Source organism: Aegilops tauschii, chromosome 1 (assembly GCF_002575655.3).
Source record: "Aegilops tauschii subsp. strangulata cultivar AL8/78 chromosome 1, Aet v6.0, whole genome shotgun sequence".
Lineage (NCBI taxonomy): Eukaryota > Viridiplantae > Streptophyta > Magnoliopsida > Poales > Poaceae > Aegilops > Aegilops tauschii.
Window position 1 is genome coordinate 424,060,491 of NC_053035.3, and position 6,869 is coordinate 424,067,359.

Below are 6,869 nucleotides of genomic sequence, written 5' to 3' on the forward strand. Positions count from 1 at the left end.
TTAAATCTTGTAAGCCAGTCCCCTTACAACATCTCCAGCGGATTTGACATATTGACCTACAATGTAAAGATATAACTCCGCCGTCAATTTTTCATTGAAATTGGTTTTAGGTATAGGAAAGAGAAGAAGATGTAATCCTTTTGGCTTTCCTCCAGCACCTCAAATACCTATGACATAAAGACCTGTTTGCAAACACACTATCAAGTGGCCCCGTTCATCCATGACACAATGGGGTCTCCCTTGCACATGTGCATGTGCGACTTGTCTCCCCCTTCTTTACCTTGTCAATTCTCCGCCCTTGTCTCGTCGCAGCTTTGGCACTCCGGCTATCCTTGCTACCTCCCGCGGCATGTGAGGGATCCTTCCCCCAACTCTTTCTTGCAGGTCGCCGGCATGATGGTACGACGGGCTACAGATCCATAATCAGAAGTGGCCATGATGCGGCCAAAGGTAGAAACGAATAGAGGCGTGCTGGCCTGGGAGATATATGGCTGCTGGAGGAAGGTAAGGAGGGTTGTGAGAGGTCGTGTGGGTGGCAGAGATGTCTGCGATGGCGGTGGGTGGTCAAAAGCGTTGTCGGTGGGTGTGGTTGGAGATGTGGCTTAAAATGTCTACATAGATGCAGTTCTCTGCTCCCACACATGGGTCTGATTTTTGGGTCATGCGTTGGTGGTTGTATGTGAGTTGTTACTTTATATATAAAGGTGGTTACCTATTTGCACATATAACTATATAAGAGAGAGAAATTAGGTAATGACCTAAAGATAAGGGAATAGCAACCCGATCCCGATAGGTAATCCGTTAGAGCTTTTGTTTTTTTTGTCGAAATGACAATTTTTATGGACGGATATAGTTAATTTATCAAATTTACTAAAGATGCCCTTACAACATAAGGCATCACTTTAGCTATGTGACTACTGCTACCGTTTGGAAATCTGAGTTGAGTGGGGAGTGACTTCGAAGAGCAATGTTGCTAACTTTTTCTGCAACACACAAGCGAATGTTCATACATATCGCAATTGCTCGTACTTTGGTAAGGAAATGCTCATACATATCTCAGTTGTCCACTAGCTAGCTATTATGTATGCTTCGAAAAATTTGCAATTTCGATCGCAAAGACATAGCTAGCATTTCTCTACGGGGAAGAAATCATTAAACAATTTTAGAAATCATATACATGGTTGTGGGTGTAATACCCACATCACGAATGTCATACCCAAAGTTGACGGTGGAGTAAGCCCATAGGAACCATGCACATGTGAAAAATTGGTCTCGCCTAGACACACCAAGGTACGAATCAGCTAAACACCATAACCACCAATTAATCTCATTTGAAAACAGTTAGACGAGGCATGTGTAGTTCATATTCTCTCATTCGCGTCATTTTGATGGGTGCAGAGGCCCGGAAGACAATAAAGCTCTTTCTTAATCTAAAAAGATATTCTCTTCTCCACACACTTCCAAACTATGGGACGCTTTTCAATGCAACCATGGAAATGAGAGAAAAAGTGAGAGGGGATGCGTGTAAAGTGAAACCTTTATAAAAAAAAGTTAACTGGAATCTCATCGTAGAAAAGAGATGTTTTTTCTCTTCACTGTGAAATTCACACACGTATTTCCTTCGTTTGTTAAATGGATTCCGAGCTTAAGTTCCCTACCCATATTAGTGAGATGCTGGAGAGAAGCTTAGATCCGATCCTTTGAGCTCTCAAGTACTCTGGACAGTTCGTCAGAGTTAAAGTGGTAGTAGCATGACGCAAGCAAACCTAGCTAGAAGATGCTTCGAAACCACTATTGGATTCGCCGCTACTTGATAAACTTCCCAAGAAATAAGCCGAATTAACACTTGCGTTAAAGTAATTACATAAATCTAAACATTTATCAATCCTTCAATGCGTAAGTAATTGTGCATCATTTGCTCACAATCCATATTAACACTAATATTTATACATTCCCACTCCAAAAATATGATGACCAAAAAGTAAAGAGTTTACGATGGTTGTGTTCTTTTATTGACACGTTGCCGCCAGTAGTACGAGCCACTTCCCTAGGCATTATCAATGGGTCTCGATGGGGATCGGGATTAGGGTACAAAGAGCTGCGGGATAGATGATACAACGAAAGGGAGTGTTCCCCCCTCCCAGCTACCGTGCGGGGCGAAACAGGACGCGGGCAAGATGCAGCGTTATCGCACTCTCTCTACTCTTCATCCATCCCTCTCTTCTCCTAATCTAACCAAGACATCGATGACACCTAGAGTTGAGAAATATCTTGATCTTCAGCAAGTATCCATGAGCGCTAAATATCTTCTCCCTTAAGAATTTATTTTCAATATTTCACTCATTTTTAATTATTACTCCATCTGTTTCTAAATATAAGTCTTTTTATATATTTGAATATGGACTACATACAGATGAATATAGACGTATTTTAGAGCGTAGATTCACTCATTTCGCTCCGTATTTAGCCCATATTAGAATCTCTAGAAAAAGACTTATATTTAAAACCGGAGGGAGTATATCAGATAATGTGGTAGGCATGAATATATATTAAACTAACAAACAAACAACAGCAAGTAGGTGCTCATCGTGAAAATAAATTGTAATCGGTCTATATCTAGCAGCTTCGGTCGGTCCAGCACAACATCTAGCACAACACCCACTGCTCACCACGTGCCCCTTATCCACACAGCATCTAGCAACACCCACTGCACATTACTCCTCCTCTTCTATATTCTACCCGACGCTCTGCTCTCCCTTCTCTACCCAGAGTGCCCAGAAACGGCTTGGCGTCGCCCCGCCACTCCTCAAGTGCGCGGCCATGGTGGCTGGCCAGAGCCAGGCAGCAACCTCCCCACCCCTTATCGGTGATGAACCAGACAACGCCATGGATGGCGCCTTGGAGCTTCTCTGTCCTCGCCTGATCTGGCCGCCCGCCCGGCCACTTCTCCGGATCGGGCCAGCAGCCTCGCCTCCGACCAGCAGCCGCCCCGGATTCGGCCAGCAGCCTCGCCTTCGATCCGATTCGGATGCCCACAGCCTCCACCACCTGCTGAAATTGAGATGGGCTCTAGGCCCATGTAGCAATTTCTGGAAAATCTCTAAGGGCCCATGTGGGTTATATGGCACCAGGTGTAGTGGGAAGTTTAGTCCCCACCCCGGAAGTAGAAGAGGAGTTGGACCTTATTATAAGGGTTTCTCTTCTGCATGCTATTGGAGCTTTAGAAGAGAAGAGGCCCTCGCGCACTCCTCCGACGCCGTCCGCCTCGTCACGACGCGCCGCGGGTTGTGGGATTGAGATGTGCGGTGTCTCCTAACCCTAGCCGCCACGAACAGATCACATCTGCTCCACGCGCACGCCCACCGTCGTTCCCTTGCTGCTGCTGCCGCCGGTGACAAGAAGGCCGCCGAGGACGCCGCCGCTGCTACCAAAGCCGCGGCCTCTGCATGGCCTACTGGAGGGTATAACTCGTTTATCCCGCTCATAGTGTTTTCTGTTTTAGCCATGCTAGCGTTATACGTAGATCTTTCTGCAATTAGCGTAGTATGTGCTAGTTTGACTGAATATCAGTATGCGATTATATGTGTCAATGCCATGCTAGTGATTTACTCATGGATTAATTTAATCGAGAAATTGCCTATTTACTCAACAATCCAAAAACCTATTCTGTGTAGGAATTTTTCGGCAAGTGGCTTTGCCGCTGCACTGAAACCGGATAAGTTTACCGGTACATACTTTAAGCGTTGGCAGACTAAGACCACGTTATGGCTCACGGCTATGAACGTGTTCTGGGTCACCGGTGTCTCCACGGGAACGATTGCTCCTGAACAGGAGAAGGCGTTCAAGGAGGCTACCGTTGTGTTTCTCGGAGCAGTTCTTAGCGTGATCGGAGACAAACTGGTCGACGCATATTTACATGTGCATGTCGCCAAGGACTTGTGGGAGGCGCTCGAATCTAAGTTCGGGGCAGCCGATGCCGGAAGCGAGATGTATATTATAGAGCAGTTCCATGATTACAAGATGGTTGAAAACCGTCCTGTATTGGAGCAGGCTCATGAGATAATATGCATTGTTAAGGAGCTTGAACTTCTTAAGTGCGAGTTGCCGGGCAAGTTTGTCGCGGGCTGCATAATCGCTAAGCTCCCTAATTCCTGGAGGAACTTTACCACCACTCTGAAACATCAGAGGCGTGAATTCTTTATGGAGGATGTCATTGGCCATCTGAGTGTTGAGCAGAATTCAAGGGCAAAGGACTCGCACGGAAAAGGGGCCGAAGGGACTTCTGTCGCCAACATGGTGAACCAAAAGAACTTCAACTCCCACAAGCCCAAGGAAAAGAACGGTGTCCAACACAATACCGACTTTAAGAAGAAGGGTAAGAAGACCTTCAAGAAGAACAAGAAGGACGAGGGCTGCTTTACTTGTGGTTCGGTTGAACATTGGGCCAACAAGTGCCCAAACAAGTACAAGAAGTGAGGACAGGACTCCAAGTCCGTCAACATGATTGTGGACAACAATGAGAATGGTGCACCTGGGTACGGTAATTTATTTACTGTTTTTTCAGTGTTTCAGTCCACCGATTGGTGGGTGGACACAGGTGCAGGTGTACATGTGTGTGCTGACATGTCATTGTTCACTTCTTACCAGGTCACAGGCCACGGGTCCGTATTGATGGGGAATGGCGCGAGTGCTTCTGTTCATGGTGTTGGCACGGTCGATCTGAAGTTTACTTCGGGAAGGATCGTGCAGCTGAAGAACGTGCAGCATGTCCCCGCCATCAAGAAGAACCTCGTTAGTGGCTCCCTTCTATGTAGAGAAGGGTTTAAGTTGGTTTTCGAGTCTAATAAATTAGTTGTTACGAAATATGGACTCTTTGTTGGAAAAGGTTATGAGAGCGAAGGCATGTTCCGCCTTTCCCTCGCAGATTTTTGTAATAAAGTCGTGAACCATGTTCATTCGAATGTTAATGAATCTGAGGTTTGGCATTCACGTCTTTGCCACATTAGTTTCGGTGTTATGACGCGGCTAGCCAAGTTGAATTTAATCCCGAGTTTTACTTTAGCCAAAGGCTCTAAGTTCCTTTCATGTGTGCAAGCTAAGCAACCTCGCAAGCCTCAGAAGGCCGTGGAGGAGAGACACTTGGCACCATTAGAACTCATACATTTTGATCTTTGTGAGATGAATGGTGTGTTGACTAAAGGTGGAAAAAAATACTTCATGACATTGATAGATGATTCCACTAGATATTGCTATGTGTATCTGTTAAATACTAAAGATGAGGCTCTACACTACTTTAAAATCTATAAGGCAGAAGTTGAGAATCAACTTGAAAAGAAAATTAAACGAGTCCTGTCAGATCGTGGTGGAGAGTACTTCTCGAGTGAGTTTGATTCCTTCTGTGCGGAACACGGCATTATTCATGAGAGGACGCCTCCCTATTCACCCCAGTCAAACGGGGTTGCCGAGCGGAAAAACCGTACTCTAACTGATTTGGTTAACGCCATGTTAGATACATCGGGTTTATCCAAGGCATGGTGGGGGAGGCTATATTGACGGCATGTCATGTCCTGAATAAAGTTCCGACAAAGGATAATGAGATCACTCCCTATGAGAAATGGGCAAAGAGGAGGACAACACTCTCGTACTTGCGCACTTGGGGCTGTCTGGCGAAAGTCAATGTGCCGATCCCCAAAAAGCGTAAGCTTGGACCTAAGACTGTGGACTGCGTTAATTTGGGCTACGCTAAGAACATCGTTGGCTATAGATTTCTAGTAGTGAAATCTGAGGTACCTGACCAGAAGGTCGGTACAATTATGGAGTCTAAGGATGCTACATTCTTTGAGGATACTTTTTCTATGAAAGATATGCAAAGCACTCCTAGACAGGAATCTGAGGAGACTCCTGAACCTGCCATCCCTATGGAATATTATGAACAAACACATGATGAAAATCCTGAGGAGGATGACGAGGAAACCCTTGGTAGGGGCAAGAGACAAAGGACTGCAAAGACCTTTGGTGATGATTTCTTCGTGTACCTCGTGGATGATACTCCCACTTCTATTTCAGAAGCGTATGCCTCTTCAGAAGCTGACTACTGGAAGGATGCGGTCCGTAATGAGATGGATTCCATCATGGCTAACGGGACATGGGAGATCACTGAACGTCCCTATGGTTGCAAACCATTAGGATGTAAGTGGGTGTTCAAGAAGAAGCTTAGGCCCGATGGTACGTTTGAAAAGTACAAGGCTAGGCTTGTGGCTAAGGGCTATGACCAGAAAGAAGAGGAAGATTTCTTCGACACTTATTCACCTGTAGCTAGACTGACCACCGTATTACTCTCGTTGGCAGCCTCGCATGGTCTTCTCGTCCACCAGATGGATGTTAAGACGGCTTTTCTGAATGGAGAGCTAAAAGAGGAAATCTACATGCAACAGCCAGATGGCTTTGTGATAGATGGTCAGGAAAGAAAGGTGTGTAGGTTGCTGAAATCTTTATATGGCCTGAAGCAAGCACCTAAGCAATGGCATGATAAGTTTAATACAACTCTGACATCTGTTGGTTTCGTTGTTAATGAGGCTGACAAATGTGTATACTATCGCCATGGTGGGGGCGAAGGATTTATACTGTGCTTGTATGTTGATGACATACTGATATTCGGAACCAACCTCAAAGTCATTGAGGAGGTCAAGTCGTTTTTGTCTCAGAACTTTGAGATGAAAGACCTTGGTGTGGCTGATGTTATCTTGAACATCAAGCTACTGAGAGATAATGAGGGTGGGATTACACTTCTGCAATCCTACTATGTTGAGAAGGTATTGAGTCGTTTTGGATATTCGGATTGCACACCATCTCAAACACCATATGATCCT

At 45.4% G+C, this 6,869-nt stretch overlaps 1 long non-coding RNA gene across 1 annotated transcript; it reads left to right on the plus strand.

Moving 5' to 3' along the window:
- Window positions 1-2,452: 2,452 nt before the first annotated feature.
- On the plus strand, window positions 2,453-4,989 carry LOC141023379 (uncharacterized). The gene is made up of 2 exons (XR_012184594.1): window positions 2,453-4,535; window positions 4,648-4,989. It is a non-coding gene; the product is annotated as an uncharacterized lncRNA (long non-coding RNA).
- Window positions 4,990-6,869: the final 1,880 nt, after the last annotated feature.